The sequence below is a fragment of the Somniosus microcephalus genome, chromosome 10 (assembly GCF_052327205.1).
Source record: "Somniosus microcephalus isolate GS21.2 chromosome 10, FLI_Smic_1.0, whole genome shotgun sequence".
Taxonomy (NCBI): Eukaryota; Metazoa; Chordata; class Chondrichthyes; order Squaliformes; family Somniosidae; genus Somniosus; species Somniosus microcephalus.
In genome coordinates, this window is record NC_140996.1 from 30,659,321 (window position 1) to 30,680,255 (window position 20,935).

General features: G+C 52.0%; 1 pseudogene; it reads left to right on the forward strand.

Annotated features, from left to right (window-relative positions):
* Positions 1–11,139: 11,139 nt before the first annotated feature.
* On the forward strand, positions 11,140–12,341 carry LOC147111490 (uncharacterized; annotated as a pseudogene).
* The last annotated feature ends 8,594 nt before the right edge of the window (positions 12,342–20,935 follow it).

Here is a 20,935-nt window from a genome sequence, read left to right on the forward strand (position 1 = left end):
AATTAACTGATTATTTATCTTATTTTCTGTTTGTGGATCCTTGCCATGCACAGATGAGCTGCTACCTTTGGCTACATAACAACATTGACTATATTTAGTAAAGTATTGAATGTGAATTACTTACTGATTTCCTCAGGATATGACACGATGCATTAGAGACGCAAGTTCTTTCTTTACTTTACAAGTTAAATTATTGGTGAGCAGTCATTTTATAAAATTGTGCTCCTGTTGGGAAACCTTGCCCATTCAGAGCATGTATTAGGAATGTGGATGCACTCATAATAAGCTAGGCAAAACAAAAGAAAAAAAATGAGAGAACAATTCTTGGAAGAGAGGAAGAAAGTAGGACAATCATTGGGACGGTAAAAGCAGGAAGAAAGTGGAGGTGAATGGTGGATGGGAAGTAACAGCCACAAAAAAGAGAAGTGATTTACTGTCCGAATGTAATTTCTTTAATTTATAGCCATTTTTGTGAAAATAGGTCAAAGCCGGTACATGTACTTTTAAGTCAAGCAAGATGACCCACTGAAGTGGGGTAGTGTAGCAGATCATTGCTTTTATATTATTGCATGGCAAATTGTACTGATGAAAATAACTGTTGCTCTGTATGCTCTTCTGATGCAAAATAATAATAATATAATTCATACCAAGTATCATCTCACCAAGTCAGTTCAGTCAGTTCACTTTCATAGAGCTTGATCAAATACATATGCAAAAAACATGAGTATCTAGTCCAGGTCACGAGAGGATTGTTACATCCTTGGGTTATGCCATCGTTCAAGTTGAAACAGTGTTAGTCAACTCCCATAAAGGTAATTCAAAGCCAAAATACTGCGAATGCTGGAAATCTGAAATATAAACAGAAAATGCTGGAAACACTCAGCAGGTCGGGCAGCATCTGTGGAGAGAGAAACAGCGCTAGCGTTTCAGGTTGATGACCTTTCGTCAGATGTTTTGACCAATGGAGCGAAAGAATAAAAACACTAAATAAAGCTACAGCAAAAGTCTAATTCAACTAGTTAAAGACTTGCTAAAGATAATTAATGAGGAACCTGTGCAGCATTTTTTTAGCTGTGGGTGTGTTTCAAAAGCTGAGTATTTAACTTCAGGTCAGACCCAGTGTCAGTGAGTTTAATTAATGCAGAGTTCGGAGTAGAAGGTACAGGAAATGTGAATGCAGAATCTCGCATAATACCCACAATATGTAAGAAATACTGCACTGAAAAAAATCCAACATTTTGGTAGGAAAAACGAGGAGAGGTAATATAAACTAAATGGTACAATTTTAAAGGGGGTGCAGGAACAGAGAGACCTGGGGGAGTATGGACACAAATCTTTGAAGGTGGCAGGACAATTTGAGAAGTCTGTTAAAAAAAGCATATGGGATTTGATATGCCATCAATAACTCAAAGACAAGCCTAGAAATTCAGCTGTTTGCGCCAGCCGTTAGCGCCAGATTTCCGGCGCTATCCACTTAGCGCCCGGGCACCGCCGGATCTGCGCCTACGCCGAAATTCAGCTGGGCTTTAGCGCCGGCGCAAAGTGTTAGCGCCCGCTCAGCTGCGCGCGCATCTTATGACGTCATTCCGTCGTGCAACGCCGTTTGTGCGCCCCAAACCGGAAATTCAGTGGCGCCCGGCCGATGTGGCCGTGGCGCTGCTAAGAACTGTGAAATGGAACTCAACAGAGGCCCTGTGGGATTCGGGGAGCGCTAATTAAAGGGCACATCCACTCACCCATAAAAGCCAGCCATTTCGCTGCAATGACTTGCCTGGTTTGGATTTCTGCACAGAGAGCAAGGCACAGAGATTACTGATTTCGGACACCATAGGAGAGGTATTTTTGGCTTCTAGCCAGTGCTTTGACATTTGCATCCTTGTGATTTTGCTGTTTGGAACTTTGTAATGGGGGCTGCATGGGGGGCCAACCCTCAGTTCCTACATTTTGTGCGAAGGGCTCGCAGATGCTTTGAGAGAGGGCCAGGCATGCCTAGACGCAGAGGGGCCATTAGGCGTCGCCAACGTAGGCCTTACCCAGTCAGGCAATACCGGGAGCAGGTCTCATATCTCACCATGACTGCTACGCTTCAGAAGGGAGGTGGTTGAAGAGATCTGCCAGCTGCTTCATGCAGATTTGCAGCCACAGCTCATGTCCAGGGCGTCTCTCTCGGTGGAAGTGAAGGTCACGGTGGCTCTCAGCTTTTATGCAAGCGGCTCCTTCCAAGCCGCTGCTGGGGACATCGCGAACATCTCCCAGTTCGCCGCGCATCGCTGCATCCGACAGGTCACCGAAGCACTTTTCGCGAGGAGGCACCAATTCATCTCCTTCCCCATGACCCAACACAAGCAGGAGCAGCGTGCATTCGGATTTGCCAGGATCGCGGCCTTCCCCATGGTGCAGGGCGCCATTGACTGCACGCATGTGGCTATGCGGGCACCTATCCACAATGCCGAGCAATACCGCAACCGGAAGGGCTACCATTCCCTAAATGTGCAGCTGGTGTGTGACCACAGGCAGCGCATCCTAGCTGTCAATGCCCGCTTCCCAGGAAGCAGCCACGATGCCTTTATCCTGCGCCAGACTACTGTGGCTGACATGTTCCAGGCACAGCCTCCACCAAGGGGATGGCTTATCGGGGACAAGGGCTACCCTTTGTGCAGATGGCTCATGACCCCGCTCCGCGCGCCCAGGACCCCAGCGGAGCTGGCATACAACGAAAGCCATCAAGCCACAAGGAACCTAATAGAGCAAACGATAGGCGTCCTCAAGCAACGGTTCCGTTGCCTGGATCGTTCGGGCGGGTCTCTTCAGTATTCGCCGGATAGAGTCTCCCAGTTCATCGTGGTGTGCTGCATGCTCCACAACCTGGCTATCCGCAGGACTCAGGCACTGCCACCTGACATTGCCCCACCACCTCAGGAGGATGAGCAGGAGGACCCTGAGGAGGAGGAGCACCAGGCCAGGAGGGAGCGACAAGGTCCAAGGGCCGTCCGCCGGGGGCTTATTGCTCGACACTTCTAGGCCCCCTGTCAGGGAATGGCCTGGCCCACTGAACGCAGCCGCTTCGCAAGCCCTCAGCCGGTTAACCCATCAACCACTTGAAACATGACACCTGCACATGGTGAATAAATAAACATCTTTATTTCAAAAACTCAGGGCCCTTCCCACATGGAAGAGCAAAACAGAGAAGACCCCCAAAAAACAGTAACAAACTTCTGTCACTCCCAAAACCTGGGGAGGACTAACATAACATCACCATCCAAATGGCCTTCGTCACTGGCCTAACAAAAACAAGCCCCCCCCACAACACAAAGACCCCCATAAAACCAAACCACATAATGCCCCCCAGAACAGAAGCCCCCGCATCACCCAAACCCTCGCTCAACACACTCTATTCGGTGTGGCGAGAGGGCGAGTCTGTCGACAGCCGTCTTTTGCCCCGGCCCGTCCTGCTGCTGCGCCTCAAGCTGGGCCGTGAGGCTGTGGCGAGGCTGGGGGAAGGATCCTCAGGGCGACAAGGCGTCTCGCCAGATGCCCTTGGGGGTCGGCCTACACGAGGGCGGGCCCGGGAGGGGCCGGCTGGTGGCTGCTGCAGCTGTGGGTGGCCCTCTTCACTGGCTGCAGTAGCTCCTTGCACCCTGGCTGGGGGAGTCGCAGGCTCGCCTGCACCAATGGGGACAAGGTGGGTGATGCCAGGCGCGCGCTGGGCGCCAGACACACGTGCACTCGGCCGGCCTGGCCGGGGAGCAAGCGCGCCAAACTGTTGGTCGCCAGACCGGTGTGCGGCAGCAGGGCGGCGGCTGGCCTGGCGACGCCTCCGCGCCAGTGCGAGGGTGGCAGAAGTCAGTGCCCCAACTGCGCCGGCATGTCCCTGCATCTGCAGTGCCATTGTCTGCACAGCACCTCTCAGCTGGCGACTGGCGTGCTGCGCTGCCTCGAGTTGTTCGACCCCCCTCTCATGCGCTGCCACAAGGAGCTCCACCCCCCTGGCGTGCGCTGCTGCGAATAGCTCTAGGCCCCTGGCCTGGGATTGGCCGAAAGCCACCACACTTTGAGCGAGGCTTTCGATGGCGTGAGGCATCTGTGCCACCACCTCCATGATTTCGACGTGCCGGCGATCCGACGCCGCCGACATCTCGTCCAGGAGGCGCACCTCCTGGGCGACGTCCGAGTCCGGACTGGAGGGCGCCTCCCCCCTCTGGCCAGAAGGCTGGCGTGCCGCCGGAGCGTTGCCGCGTGCGGCCACGCCACTGGGACCAGGTTCTGCCCTCCCCTCCACCGCCTCCCCCCTCTGGGCAGAAGGCTGGTGTGCCGCCGGAGCCTTGCCGCGTGCGTCCATGCCACTGGGACCAGGTTCGGGGCTCCCCTCCCCCGCCTCCCCCAGGCTCTCCGGCACGCCAGACGTCTCCCCTTCATTGCCATCTCCTGGAGCGGAGGAGGGTTCCCCCAAGGTGGCGCCTTCCTGCTGCTCCTCGACGTCCTCCTCCTCCGAGGGCCTGGCTGTGTGGGCTTCAGGGAGCACCTCCTCCTCACCAGCTGAAAGCAGGAAGGCACAAGTGTAGCTTTAGAGTGAGGACAGGCCGACAGCGAGGGAGGCCGCACTGGTGCATTATGCGCATTTTTCGGCCAGTGGGGAAGGATGTAGATCTGATGCGCGAGGGCAAGGAGAGAGGTGCACCCGGTCCTGTCCTTACCAGTGGGTTCCAGTATAGGGTCGGCGTCGCCGAGCGCCACAGGCCCAATCACCGGGTGACGCAGCAGTCGGGCCACCCTCTCTTCCAGAGCCGTTAGCTCCTGGTAATCGCGAGGGCCTCCACCAGTGACACGCAGGCTCCTGGCGTTCCTCGCCAGCTTGGCCTGCAAGAGAAAGGAGGGCGTCTAAGTACAGTGTGGTGCCCCGTTGCTGTGTGTGAGGCCTCCCATGGTGGAATAGCTTGCACAGTGTGGTGCCCTGTAGCTGTGTGTGAGGCCTCCCATGGTGGAATAGCTTGCACAGTGTGGTGCCCTGTTGCTGTGTGTGAGGCCTCCCATGGTGGAATAGCTTGCACAGTGTGGTGCCCTGTTGCTGTGTGTGAGGCCTCCCATGGTGGAATAGCTTGCACAGTGTGGTGCCCTGTTGCTGTGTGTGAGGCCTCCCATGGTGGAATAGCTTGCACAGTGTGGTGCCCTGTTGCTGTGTGTGAGGCCTCCCATGGTGGAATAGCTTGCACAGTGTGGTGCCCTGTAGCTGTGTGTGAGGCCTCCCATGGTGGAATAGCTTGCACAGTGTGGTAAGTGCAGAAAGAGCTATTGATTAACATGCAAGTGCCATTGCAGCGGCAGCAGGGCTGGGCATTAGACCTTGGATGTCCCTTTGGCCCTAATGGGAGGTGCACATGCAAGGATGAGGGGGACATTGGAAAGGGTACTCACCTTGACCAGCCGACATAGGTCATTGTATTTCTTGCGGCACTGGTCCGCACTCCTGGGAACATCGGAGTTGGAGGAGACCCTCCGGGCAATTTTGGTCCACGCCTCCCTGATCTGGCTCCTGGGAGCCTTCCTGCCACTAGCCGGGCACACGACCCGTCTTCTTTTGCGCACCCCATGAAGGAGCACACCCAGCGCATGCTCAGAGAACCGCTGGGCTCTTTCACGGGCCCTCTCCATGACCTCCAGGCGTTGATATGGCACACAACCAGTCCTGAGGCCTAGTTGCAGGGCTACAGCATGCAGGGCGTGGCTGCAGTCAAAGTTGACCCTTCCCCCTTTAAGAGCTGGCCGGCGTCAGGGTGTCTGCTGACACTCACCACATGATCGCACCTGCGCTGCGCCCGGAATCGGCGTTATCAGGCTGCATCGCCGGATTAGCGCCTGAACACAGGGTTCCAACGCCTTTTGCAGCGCTCGGCCAAAAAGTTGGCCAAATCTACTGAATTTCGGCGAGCTCGCCTGCACTTTCCGGCGGCCGCTAAATTTGACGAGCGCCCGACTTTAGCGCCGCAATAGCGTCCGAACTGAATTTCTAGGCCAAGGAGTTTAAAGGATTCAACTGAAGGCTTTTAATCACTAAGAACATTGCAGCATTGCAGGTCTTCCCACATCGGGTCCGTCTGGTAGAAATGACTCATACAGCTCTTGAGACCTTTATATGGCAAAAGACAGGGGCGTAGCCAATACACACAATAGGAACAAAAGGGGGCGGTTCACACAATACAAAGCAGGTAAAAACACAGGGGCTGATGAAGGCATATATTTCATCACATTCACCCCTTCTACAGGTTTAGTCTGTCCGGGGGTGTGATAGTCCTTCCTGAATGTCGCAACAGTACCTTGGGTTCCGACCGGGAGTCCGTGGTGCCCTCCTGGGCATACCCATGTGCTGGGGGTGTTGCAGGTACTTCTGGGGGTGGTGAGGATACCTCTGGGGATGGTGGAGGTTCTTCTGGGGGTGGTGGTGATGGGTCGTCATCGCTTCCTGCCGAGGCGAGGTCCTTTATGGACACAGTGTCTTCACGCCCATCAGCGTGCTTGACATACGCGTACTGTGGGTTTGTGTGGAGTAGGTGTACTGCCTCCACAAGGGGATCCGTTTTGTGGCCCCTCACATGCTTCCGTAACAGGACTGTCCCTGTGGTGGAGAGCCACGAGGGTAGGGACACTCCTGAGGTTGATTTGCGGGGAAAAACAAACATCTTCTCGTGAGGAGTGGCATTAGTAGCAGTACACAGTAGCGACCTTATCGAGTGGAGTACGTCTGGGAGGACCTCTTGCCAGCGGGAGGTGGGGAGGCCTTTAGACCTTAGTGCTAAGGTGACCGCCTTCCACACTGTTGCATTCTCCCTCTTCACTTGCCCATTACCCCGGGGGTTATAACTAGTGGTCCGACTCGTGGCTATCCCCTTCGACAGCAGGTATTGGCGCAGTTCATCGCTCATGAACGACGCCCCCCTGTCGGTGTGGATGTAGTTAGGCATGCCGAACGTGCAAAACAGGTTGCCGAGGCACTTTATGACCATGGCACTGGTCATATCTGGGCAGGGGTAGGCAAATGGGAAGCGGGAGTACTCATCCACAATGTTGAGAAAGTACACATTGCGGTCGGTGAGGGGAGTGGTCCCTTGAAATCTAAGCTCAGGCGCTCGAATGGCCGTGTAGCTTTGATCAGGTGGGCTCGGTCGGGCCTGAAAAAACGGGGCTTGCATTCCGCACAGGTGCGGCAGTCCCTGGTCATAGACCGGACCTCCTCGATGGAATAGGGCAGGTTACGGGATTTTATAAAGTGGAATAGCCGGGTGACCCCCGGGTGGCAGAGGCCATTGTGGAGGCCCTGTAGCCTGTCCCCCTGGATGCTGGCACACATCCCTCGTGATAGGGCGTCGGGGGATTCGTTGAGGGCCCCCGGCCTATCTATTATGTCGTACTCAAACGTGGAGAGTTCGATCCGCCACCTGAGAATTTTTTCGTTCTTGATCTTCCCCCTCTGTTTGTTGTTAAACATGAAGGCTACCGACCGCTGGTCGGTAAGCAGGGTGAAGCGTTTGCCGGCTAGGTAGTGCCTCCAGTGCCGCACTGCCTCCACTATGGCCTGGGCCTCCTTCTCTACTGAGGAGTGCCTGATCTCGGGCCCTTGGAGGGTTCTTGAGAAAAAGGCTACGGGCCGCCCATCCTGGTTGAGGGTGGCTGCTAAAGCGAAGTCGGACGCATCGCTTTCGACCTGGAAAGGGATGTTTTCGTCCACTGCCCGCAGCGCGGCCTTCTCAATGTCGTGTTTAATGCTGTTGAAGGCGGCGTGGGCCTCGGCCGTGAGCGGGAAGGACGTTGATTTCAGGAGGGGACGGGCCTTGTCGGAATAATTGGGGACCCATTGGGCATAATAGGAGAAGAACCCCAGGCACCTTTTCAGGGCCTTGGGAGTGTTTGGTAGGGGTAGCTCCCATAGGGGGCGCAATCGGTCGGGGTCCGGACCGATTTTGTCGTTTTCCACCACGCAGCCCAGGATACAGAGGCGTGTGGTGCTAAAGACACACTTATCCTCGTTGTAGGTGAGATTGAGTCTGAGGGCGGTTTTCAGAAATCTCGCGAGGTTCGAGTCGTGGTCTTGCTGGTCATGGCCGCAGATGGTGACGTTGTCTAGGTATGGGTAGGTGGCTGTTAACTGGTTCTCATCGACCATGCGGTCCATCTCCCGCTGGAAGACCGAGACCCCGTTCGCTACCCCAAAGGGGACTCTGAGGAAGTGGTAGAGGCGTCCGTTCGCCTCGAAGGCGGTGTATGGACGGTCCTCTGGCCTAATGGGGAGCTGGTGATATGCCGATTTTAGGTCGATGGTGGAAAACACCCGGTATTGCGCGATTTGGTTAACCATATCCGCTATGCGGGGCAGAGGGTAGGCGTCTAGCTGGGTGTATAGATTAACCGTCTGGCTATAATCTATCACCATCCGCTTCTTTTCGCTACCCTTGACTACTACTACCTGGGCGCGCCACGGGCTGGTACTGCATTCAATGATACCCTCCCGCTTGAGTCTTTCTACTTCCGACGCTATGAACCGTCTATCCTCCCAGCTGTACCGCCTACTCTTGGTCGCTATGGGTCGACAGTTGGGTGCGAGGTTGGCGAACAGAGAGGGCGGCTTGACCTTCAGGGTAGCCAGACCGCACACTGTGAGGGGCGACTGGGACCCACTGTAGGTAAGCGTGATACTTTGGTGGTGGCACTGGAAGTCCAGACCCAAGATCATGCTCACACAGAGATCTGGCATTATCAATAGTTTAAAATCTCTGTAATCATTGCCTTTTACCGACAACATAACCGCGCAGAAACCTGTAATTTTTGAGGTATGAGTCTTATTGGCCATGGCGATTTTGCCCTGTGTGGGGACTATCGTTAGTGAAAGTCGTTTTACCAGGCTAGGATGAATAAAGCTTTCGGTGCTCCCGCAGTCAATCAAGCATTTAACCTTGTTCCCGTTTACCTCTATCTCCATCATCGATTTAGACAACGGATGTGGCCTGGATTGATCCACTGTGATCGAGGCCACCAGTGGGTCCTGGAGGTCCGTGTAGTCGGGGCAAGATGGTGGACTCCATGAGGGTGGACAAGATCGCGTCCAAGATGGCCGCCCCCACAGCGCGCACGCGGCGGTGGTGGAGTTGGAGGCGGGGTTCCCTCTGCAGACTTTGCTGAAATGTCCTTTCTTCCCGCATTTAAAACAGGTGGTGCCCCTTGCTGGGCACAGATGCCTGGAGTGTTTGTCCTGGCTGCAGAAGTAGCATTTCGGGCCCCGATGCATCGCGGCAGTAGTGGGGCTCCTGGGTGGAGGCTGGGGCTCCAATGGTGCTGGGCTGGCCTGAGACCTGGGAGGTGAAGATGGCTTCCAAGATGGCGGCCCCCACGGCGCGCACGAGGTGGAGTGGGCCGCGTGGCCTGGGGAACAGGATTCAGAGTTCCTCTGGGCCATATCCAGCGATCGCGCTATATCTATAGTCTGTTTTAAGTCCAGTCCCTCCTTTTCAAACAGTTTCTGCCGAATGTAATTTGAACTGAGGCCCGCAATAAAGGAGTCTCGAATCAGCTCCTCCGTGTACACGATGGCAGACACGGCCTTACAGTTACAGTCTCTGCCCAGTACTTTTAGGCTTAGTATAAAGTCCTCTAGTGACTCACCATGCCGCTGCGTGCGAGTAGTCAGAAGATGCCTGGCGTACACCTCGTTTATTGGCCGCACGTAGTGGGCCTTCAGAATGGTGCAGGCATCCCCGTAGCTGGTGGCATCTTGGATGTGAGGGGAGACCCGATGGCTCACCCAGTTTCGCAGGATTCCCAGTTTCATGTCTCCGGTAGCGGTTGCGGCTGCTATGGCGGTGGATGAGTTTGCAATGAAAAATTCGAAGCATTGGAACCAGTGTCCGAACTGTGTGGCTGGGTCTGAGGCATGGGGGTCCAGATCCAAGCGCTCTGGTTTCAGGAGTCGATCCATCTTGGTGTTTTAGTGATTAAAATTGATATGCCATCAATAACTCAAAGACAAGGAGTTTAAAGGATTCAACTGAAGGCTTTTAATCACTAAGAACATTGCAGCATTGCAGGTCTTCCCACATCGGGTTCGTCTGGTAGAAATGACTCATACAGCTCTTGAGACCTTTATATGGCAAAAGACAGGGGCGTAGCCAATACACACAATAGGAACAAAAGGGGGCGGTTCACACAATACAAAGCAGGTAAAAACACATGGGCTGATGAAGGCATATATTTCATCACAGGATTCTTGGCTTTATTAATAGAGGCACAGAGTACAAAAGCAAGGGAGTTATGCTGAACCTTTATAAATCACTGGTTCGGCCTCAGCTGGAGTATTGTGTTCAATTCTGGACACCACACTTTAGGAAGAATGTCAGGCCTTAGAGAGGGTGCAGAAGAGATTTACTAGAATGGTACCAGGGATGAAAGACTTCAATTATGTGGAGAGACTGGAGAAGCTGGAGTTGTCTTCCTTACAGTAGAGAAGGTTAAGAGGAAATTTGATAGAGGTGTTCAAAATTCTGAATGGTTTTGATAGAGCAAATACGGAGAAACTGCTTCCAGTGGCAGACGGGTCAGTAACCAGAGGACACAGGTTTAGTGGCCGGAATTTCCTGGGGTCCGTGTGGGCGCGATCGGAGGCGGGTCGGTGGGAAATTTGGAAAAAGTTGGAGCAGGTCAGGAACCCGCTGTCGTCCCGCCCCCACGTGCCTTTCCCTTGGGCGCGTTTGCCGGTGCGGCAGCGACCTGACTGGCAGAGGCAGGCGACCTAATTGAAATAATTATAAGCTTGTTGTCAGACACTTAAGAGCCATTTTCCCACTACAGTTCAAATTTCCCTGCATGGCCACGGGATTCATGCAGCTCGGGAACCACGTCTGTCTGGCAAGGACTCTCCACTGCTGTCCCTTTCTCCACCATCTGCTCTTGCTCAATTGTGACTAGTGACAGACCCGGTGACAACATTACACTATCTCGCATTGGATCCACCAAGGTGTGTGTCTCTGCGCTGGTGCTGGGTGCTCTCATGTCTGGTGACGGTGCACCCTCAGAAGCTGGGGGCTCCTCTGAGGAGTCGTCTTGCTCTTCCACCTGAACAGTGGTGGGGAGGGGGGCGGGGAGGGGGGGTTGCTCGTGATGGACCTGTGGGAGAGTAAAGAGGTGAATTAGAAATGTTATATCAGGAATGGGTACAGATACCATTATGCACATGATGAACTTGCACTGGCTGCTGACATCAGTCCCCATATGAGTGACTACTGTATGCCATGTGACTGTATGATATTTAATATTGTCACCAGGTTGCTGAGATAGCCCCCCTCTCCGTCTCCCACCACCAGCTGCTCGGCCACTCCAGAGACTTCCAACGCAGACTCTTCTGCTGTTGTGAGGGTGGCAAATGATGGAGGCCCATCTCCAGTTCTCTCCCTCTCTCTCTTATTGTGGGCTCTCTTGTCCTGCAAGGAGGGAAAGAAGAGAAGGTTGAGTGAGAGTGATAGAATGAGTGTAAGGAATGGATGAGTTACATCTTTAGATGGCAGAGTGCAAGGATAGCGTAGGTGCCAGCTCCCCGGAGGACGAGGTCGCACATGAGTTCTGCTGCAGAGGACTCAGATGAGGACTTCAATGGACCAGGCTACAGAAGAAGGCTGATGGGTTTACACAATGAACTGATTGCTGCATTGGGAAGTCTGCCTGAAAGGCTGCACTCAATGTGAAGGAACATGGAGGAGTCTGGCAGCAACTTGGCACAGGGCTTTGCGCAGATTTTGGAGCCCATTCTATCTAGCATGGAACTGGTGGACAACTCCATCAACACACTTGTGGACCCAACCATGATGCAGCATCTGATGGCTGATGCCTTAGCTTCCATTGCAACACAAGCAGTTTCCACCAAAAGCCTGAATGCTGCATTTGAAGCTCAGACTGATGTCATGCAAGCTCAGATTGCTGCCATCATGGCTGTGGATACCAGTGTTCAAAGGGACTTTCACGGTGTCACAACAGTCCAGCAATCTGTCCTCCAACAGATTTCTAGGATTGCTGAGGTGCCACCCCGGGAGAGTGGCAGTGGCTCCGTGGAGCATGAGCCTGCCGTCCTCTCTCAGGGTGATAGCATTTGTGATCCCAGCCCTGCCACTCCCTCAGTGCCCTTTCTGTTCCCTGTCAGCCAGCCAGCCCAGACTGCGGCCGCCCATGCCGAGATGGTCCAGTCTGAAGCCGGGCCTTCTAGACCCAGAGCTGCTCGAGGTCATCCTGCAAGGCCAGTACTGCCATTTTGGAGCTCCGTGTTCCAGCCGACCACCTCTCTTAACCTCGCACAGCTGAACACGCGTTAAGCAGGACCCGCCACCAGTGCCATTTAAAGGGCTCATCAACTTCTTACAGGTTAGGTGCTGGTTGATTTCTTTTGGCTGTTGCTACAATTTTTTGTGCTTTCCATAGTTGTTTCTAGTTTCAAAAGTCTACAGGGAGCAGTGTGGCAGGTGCTGAAGTACTTTTTGGTAACTTCAAGACTTCTACACAAACCAGTTGCTCCCAGACATGGGTACACGAGTAGGCCTTCCTCTTGGAGTTGAGCATGACTGGGAGAATCAGCAGAGGCCACACAGAGCAGGACAAGCTGCTAGAAGAGGGAGGAGGAGGAGGGGGAGGAAGAGGAGGACGAGGAGGAGGAGGCGGAAGAGGAGGTAGAGGAAGGGAGGCTGCAACCTTGACAACCCTTTTCTGCCCGGGCAGTATGTGAAGAACTAATTCAAGTGTGATACCAGTAACCTCAACCCCAATTCCACATTCACCAACAGTCCCACACCTTACCATCCCTCTGTCACTGATCATCACATCGCCCTCTTCGACACAATGCAAAAATAAAAGCCAACACAAAATAAACATTGCAAACCAAATTTATCATGTAAATCATGCCATATTGCATACAAACGCAAACTAATTACCCTTGTGCATTCCCTTAGTGTATGTCTGTCGTGTGCCTTTGCTTGTCCTAGTGCTCCTATGAAGTACTACCCCAGTGGCTGCAGCATGGCTGGGGGAAGGCTGCTGACTTTCTGTGGGCATGACTACAGATGGCCTTGCAGGATGACCTCAAGCAGCTCTGGGCCTAGAAGGCCCGGCTGTAGACTGCACCACCACGGCATGGGCGGCATCAGTCTGGGCTGGCTGGCTAATGGGCAACAGTAAGAGCACTGGTGGAGTGGAAGTACGAATGCTGCCATCCTGAGAAAGGACGGCAGGTTTGTGCTCCACAGAGTCAGTGCCCGGGGCGGCGCCTTTGTTGGAGGACAGACTGCTGGACTGCTGTGAGACCCTTTCACACTTGCAAAGGCAGCCACGATGGCAGCAGTCTGATCTTGCATGGCAGATGTCTGAGCTTCCGCTTGTGCTGCAATGGAAGCTGAGACATTGCCCATCAGACCCTGCATCATGGTTAGGTCCACAAGTGCTCTAATGGAATTGCCCATCACTTCCATCTTGGAAATCATGGACTCCAACCCCTGTGCAAAGTCCTGGGCAAGGTTAGAGCCAAAGTCCTCCATGCTCCTTGAAAGTGACAACAGGCTCTGGCAGGCCTGCCAATGCACCAAGCATTTCTGTGTGCAAGCCCTTCTTCTGAAGGCCACCCCATCAAAGTCCTCATCTGACTCCTCCACAGTAGAACTTGTGTGTGACCTCGCCCTCTGGGGAGCTGGCACCTGTGCTACCCTTTCCCCCAGCCCTGGCTTCAGGCCACTCGTGCTCGGTGAGTCACCACATGCAGATCCCGCCTCTATACTACCCTCTAAAATTGGCGCAGTGCCATTTTCTGAGCTGGTGCCTGCGAGTGTCAGATCGAGTGTCAGTCTCCTCATGTACTTCCTGCACAGGCTGGGCTGGTTGGAGTTCTTGGGTATCTGAAAGGAGAAAGACACAAGGGTAGGGTTGTGGTGAGGGGAGGGGAGACAGCAAGATGTGCCTACTTACACCATCAACAACTTGTAAGTGAGAAGAAATTGTGGGATGATGGGGAAGTGGGGTGTGAGAAGAAGGATTAGGTATGAGCATACCGTCATCATCAATGCTTTCAGCCTCGCTGATCACCACAGCCTCAGTGACAGCCCCTCCAATGATATCCAGCACGATCTCCTCCAGCTGGGTCAGGATATGCAGCCTTGCCTGTCCGCCGCCATTAGCTGCTGTTGGCGCTGGTCATGCACTACCTTGGCCTGTTAGTGTAGGGGGTGGCGGGTGCAGTCAGCTTTGCCCCTGACTGGTTTTGAGCGGTTCGAATCGCTCCCACACCCCTGGGTTCTAGACATTGGACTTAGGTACAGGCGGCAATACAGAATTGGAGTAGACAACTGGTTTGGTGCAAGAAAACTGTATTTTATTTAGAGTCACACTTAAAATTACACACTTAAATTACTGGAGTGATTACAGGCATACAAAAGTTCACTTAAATAAGAATGGGGAACACACGGCACAACGAGGGAAAATCACATTAATAATCCCCCTACCCTTGTCCCACCCCCAATACCTAACTAAATTGCACTACAAGAGCCAGGGATTATGTTCACCAATAGGGGTTTCTTGACAGTTCGAATTCTGTCAATTAAGCCGGTTGCGTTTTGGGGTTCACTCTTTGTGTCCTTTGGGACCTGCCATCGCCACGTGGTCCCAGTCTTAGAATCTGCGAAGATTCTTCAGTTGGGTGGAGTCCGCAGATGCGGTAAGGGTGCGGTTGTGGATTTGTCTGGGTGAGTACCTTCTTTTCTCCGTTAGAGATAGGGAGTAAAGTCTTTGTTGGGTACTTTGGCCTAGAAATTCAGTTGGCTGCGCCAGCCGTTAGCGCCTTAGGAGGAGTAGATCTCGAGCGCTAGGCGCTTAGCGCCCGGGCGCAGCACGATCTGCGCCTCGCCCCAACTTCAGTAGACATTTAGCGCCGGCGCAAAGTCATTGCGCGCGCTCATCTGCGCGCGCAGATCATGACGTCATTTCGTCGTGCAACGCCCTTTGTGCGCCCGGAACCGGAACTTCACTCGCGCCGCCCCATTGTGCGCCTGGCGGCCCGAACGACTGTGAAGTGGAACGGTACACAGCCGAGGCGGGCCGCGGGGAGCGCAAATTAAAGGGCACTCCTGCAGTAGAAAAGGCAGCCGTTTTGCAACACTCCTTCTTTGGGAGGAGGAGGAGGAGGAGGAGGAGGAGGAGGAGGAGGAGGAACAACAAAGTGATGGAGAGAAGCCCTCCCCAAAAACACAGAAATACACTAGTCTCGGCCTGTCAAAAAAACAAATGCACCCTCCCCCTTTAAGAGCTCACCGGAGCCAGAGTGTCTGCCGGCAATCAGCAGCTCGCCGCACCTGCCCTGCGCCCAACTTCCAGTGTTAGCGCCCCGGGCTGCCGGCTTAGCGCCTAATGATAGTTATGCATCGCCTGTTTTAGCGCAGCAGCAACCTCTTAGGGCGATGCAACTGAATATCGGCGAAGTGGCCTCGACTTTGTGCCGGGCGCAAACTTTAGCGGCCGCCCGACTTTACCGCCCCAAAAGTGGCTATAATGAATTTCTAGGCCTTTATCTTGTAGAGTGGAAAACTTCGGGTTTTGTTCTTCTGGTGGTGGTCTGGTCATCGAGTTTTGTTGTGGTTGGGGTTCGGCTGGTGGTCTTCGGTGTCAGCTCGGTCGCGGTGGCCTAGATCATTACCTGTGCAGTGGTAATGATCGTAAGGTATGGTTTACCTGGCCCTTTGTTACCGCGGTGCTCGTGGTTGGTCCTCGTGTAAGGCTGCGGTTGTGGTCTAGTCATCTTCGGTTGAGCCTGCCCCACCGTGCCTCCTCGCTGTGATGTTCTGTCTGCTTCTTTGCGTTTCAAGTAACCCTGCACATGAGCATGTGCCTGATTGTCCCCCAACACTCGCTTGCTGCCCTTCTCTGCTTGCTCGTCTGCTTGCCCTTGGTTACCGGTGGGCCTACAATTATACTATTTCTGAGTTCGTTATCTGTGCGCCAAATCAGGGCTAGTTCTTTGTCTAATTTTGGCGGGCTCATTTAAGTTGATTATAGCCGTTCACCTTAACTGGTTTTTGGGCGGTTGTCCTGTTGTTAAATGGTTTTTAATGTCTAGGTGTTTGTTTATGCATAATGTAAATCGGTGTCTTCCTGGCTTGGTAGCTAGTTTGAACTGTAGGCGATTATATATGCATAGTCTTGGTGGCTTTAACTTTGTGCATGATTAAACCTCTTCCTGAGTTGATTTGTTTTAAAGGGAAGAATGCGTGTTCTGTCTCCTTTAGCTGTCTGGTTTGAAATCACAAATTAAAGCTGTCTCCTACAGGCCCGGGCATGTCAAGTTTTGAGCTTTGAACGTGACATGCCTTTTGCAGGGTCCTGCCTTTAATCTTGCAGGTTTTGTCATGAAGTCCAAAAGCCATTTCCTTTTAGGGTACCCTTGTTAATAACTTGTCCTTTAGGGTCCCTTATTAATAACTTGGGAGATGTGGGAATTTTGTGAATCCTACATTAGAGAGAGGAAAGTGTGTTAGTGAGTGTAGTACAATGTATTTGGGTGACGTGCCTATCTTGGTTGAATAGTTAGCAATGAATGTTGGTGTGAGATGTGAGTGAGGCTTGCAACAATGGTAAGCGGGTGAGGGTGAGCTGAAGCTATGATTGTGAAGTATGAGTCGGGATTGATAGAGATTGTTAGTAGGTGAGTGATGGGGTGGTGGTTCATTGGGCAGTGTGTGAGGCTAGTGGTGCAGTTGGTGGGATATGGCATTTGAAGATGCATTCACTGACCATGACCACTCGTGTGAGGTCATTAAACTTCTTTCAGCACTGGATGCAGGTCCTGGGGGAAAGACTGGTGAAACTAACCGCTTCAGCAATCTGCTCCCTCTGCCTTCTTACAGTCTGTCTGGAGGACCTCCTGGTCCCCTATGGGTAAAGGGCACATCTCCTCCTTTCAACCCCCTGCACTAAGGCCTCCAGTGCTGTGTCATAAGAACATAAGAACATAAGAATAAGAGCAGGAGTAGGTTATTCGGCCCTTCGAGCCTGCTCTGCCATTCAATAAGTTAATGGCTGATCTTCTGCCTCAATTCCATTCACTGACCTTATCGCCATATCCCTTGATGCCCTTACTAGTCAGAAATCTATCTACTTCTCTTTTGAATATATCCAATGACTGAGCCTCTACAGCCCTCTGGGGTAGAGAATTCCAAAGACTCACCACCCTCTTTGTAAAGAAATTTCGTATCATCTCAGTCCTGAATGGCCTACCCTTTATCCTGAGGATGCGGCCTCTGGTTCTAAACTCCCCAGCTAAGGGAAACATTCTCCCACCATCCACCCTATCAAGCCCTGTAATAATTTTGTATGCTTCAATGAGATCCCCTCTCATTCTTCTGAATTCAACAGAATACAGTCCTAGTTTGCTCAATCGCTTCGCATACGACAGTCCCGCCATCCCAGGAATCAATCTCGTGAACCTTCGTTGCACTCCCTCTATGGCAAGTATATACTTCCTTAGGTAAGGAGACCAAAATTATACACAGTACTCCAGGTGTGGTCTCACCAAGGCCCTATATAATTGGAGTAAGACTTCTTTACTCCTGTACTCAAATCCTCATGTAATGAAGGCCAGCATACCATTTCCACCTGCGCATTCACTTTCAGTGATTCGTGTACAAGGACACCCAGCTCCCTTTGAGCATCTGCATTCCCCAATCTTTCATCATTTAGGAAATACTCTGCCTTTCTGTTTTTTCTACCAAAGTGGATAACTTCATAGTTATCCACATTTTAATCCATCTGCCATGTTCTCACCCACTCACTGAGCCTGTCGAGATCCCCTTGAAGCCTCTTCACATCCTCTTCACAACTGACTCTGCCACCTAGCTTTGTGTCATCAGCAAATTTAGAAATGTTACATTTAGTCCCCTCATCCAAATCATTGATATAGATTATGAATAGCTGGGACCCAAGCACCGATCCTTGCGGTACCCCACTAGTCACAGCCTGCCAGCCTGAAAAAGACCCGTTTATCCCTGCACTTTGTTTTCTCTCTGTTAACCAATTCTCAATCCATGCTAGTATATTACCCCCAATTCCACGTGCCCTAATTTTGTTCACCAACCTCTTGTGTGGGACCTTATCGAAGGCCTTCTGAAAATCCAAATACACCACATCTACAAGTTCCCCTTTGTCTACTCCACTAGTTGCATCCTCAAAGAACTCCAATAGGTTTGTCAAACAGGACTTCCCTTTCATAAATCCATGTTGACTGCCCAATCTTACTATTAGTTTCTAAGTGCCCAGTTATTGCATCCTTTATAATAGATTCCAGCATTTTCCCAAAATGTCAGAGAACCTAGGTGCTCTTTCTCTGTCCTGTTGAGCCATAGGTACCTTCCCCTTTCCTTTGCTACACTAGCAATGAGGTGCTTCTTTCAGAAAGCACCTCCCTTTTAAGAAGTGCAGACTGCATTTCACACTACAGGCTACCTTTAAATAGAGATCACACTTCCCACAAAATTGGGCCCCCTGCTGAATGCTGACCCAACCGGCAGCAGGTTCAGTGCAGGGCTCAGCACTTCAATCATGTTAATTTGCAGGCAGCATGAATTTTGCATGCTGCCTGCATTACTTACAATGGGTGCGAGCAGATAGCACATTGCAATCCCCGCGCCTGGTTTCGGCCCTTATCGAATTTACCCCTCCTAGTACCTTACTGGCTACAGTTCCACTGCCCTCAACGTGCCGTGGTGAATTTCCTAGCATCCACTGAGGAATCTCAAGTGTAAGCTGCCTTGCTGTACTGCAATTGTGACCAACAGCCCCACTAATGCAATAGTCACTGACAGGGACAGCAGAGGGAGAAGCAGTTTTCCAAAATTGCTGGTTTCCCAAAGGTAAAGGGCATTGTCCACCATTACATATAGACATATACCCACCATTACCTCTATGGGATGGCTCAATAGGAAGTGTGTCTATTCGATACAAATGCACAGGCTAGGTCACTAGTGCACAGTTCCTGGAGGTACGTGTGACGCTTTTATATTGAGGAAATCAGAAAGAAGGATGGTTGACTGGACCCTGGTGTTATGTCTCAAGAGGTTAATAACCTTGCTTGTATAACAATTAAAAGAGTACGCAGAAGACAGAGTTCAGTTAACAGCCATCTTTACTTCCAGAAGAATCTCTCACTTAATGCACTCTATTTCTCATAGTGCATTGCACATCACAACTACAGTAAGCTATGTGGGACAATTCAAATACAACATTCAAAATACACAACATCTCCTCCCCTCTTACATTAGATGTCCCAATAGAACCACAAAATTTTTAAAACACAATAACCTGTTATACCCATGGAGATTATTCTGCCCCAGATAAAGGGTAAGTCTCTGAACTATAAGTTCAAACGTATAGGGGCCTGCCGCCCTCTGGTAGGATACCGGCAGTCAACCTGGCTCTCCAGTTCATTGTCTCTCACTGGTGACGTCAACACAGGTGTAGGTGGCTGAGGTGCCTGTATACAGGCCTCCCTTGCTGATGAGATAGGGGCTGAAGCGACTGCTTCCTCAGAAGGTGAGCCTCTCGGTGTAGAAGGCGGATGACCCACAGCGTCACCCAATGGCAGATAAACTGCTGTTGGTGGTTCAGTGGGTGTTGCTGCGCTTCGTAGAAGCTGATCGGTGTGTCTCTTCCAGACAATGTCCTCGGGTGTCTGTACAGTGTAAGATACTGGACCAGTCTGTGCAATGACAGTAGCAGGAACCCACTTAGGTCCACCACTGTAGTTCCGTGCCAACACATGTTCACCTGGACTGAAGACTCTGTCTTTGGAGCGTTGTTTACGTCACTTGATCTGCTTGTCCTGCTGATACTGTACCACGTCTTTCACCTTTGGCGGCTTCAGCAGGTCGAAGTTGGTTCGTAGCTCTCTTTTGAGCAGTAGAGTGGCAGGTGATGCTTTTGTGGTCGCATGTGGTGTGTTCCTGTAACTCAACAGGAAACTATTCAGGCGCTGATGAAGCGTTCCCTGGCCTTGCAATACCTTTAGAGAGTGTTTCATGGTCTGAACAAACCTCTCAGCTAGACCATTGGTCGCAGGGTGGTATGGTGCAGCCCTGATATGTTGTACACCATTCACCTGCAGGAATGTAGCCATTTCTTGTGACACCCACTGTGGACCGTTATCTGAGACAAGTTGCATCGGAGATCCACATCGGCTGAACACCTCACCTAACTTCTCGATGGTCTTCTCAGCGGTGGTGGACCTCATTATAACAACCTCTGGCCACTTACTGTGCGCATCAACAGCCACCAGGAACATTCTCTCCTCGAATGGACCTGTAAAGTCTACATGAATGCGATGCCATGCTTCCTCCGGAAAGTCCCAGGGGTGAAGAGGTGCAAGCTGTGGCACATTACGAACTTTCTGACATGTGGAACAGGTTTTAGCTTTGTCCTCAATCTGTCCATCCATACCCGGTCACCAGAAGTAGCTCCTCGCTACTTCTTTCATACGAACCATTCTGCAGTGTCCGGAGTGTAGTTGCTGTAACACTGGTTTCCGTAGCGATGGTGGAATAACCACTCTCCTCCCCCACAGCAAACATCCAGACTGCACCAACAGTTCATTTCTCCTTAAGAGATATGGTTTCAGGTTTGGATCATCGCTATCAAGCTTGCCCCTGACGATAATGTCCAGCACTGCAGACAACACTGGGCCGTTTCTGGTGTTTCGTCGGACCTGTGTTGAAGTAACAGGCACGTTCTCCACCTGCCTAAAATAGCAGATGTCCATGCTACGCGGCATCGGCTTAGTGACAGGCAGCAGCAACCTGGAAAGACCGCCGGCGCTGCCGTGCAGGTCAGACTTGCGATATCTAATGTCAAAGGTGTGTGCAGACAACAGCAGCGCCCACCTTTGCAT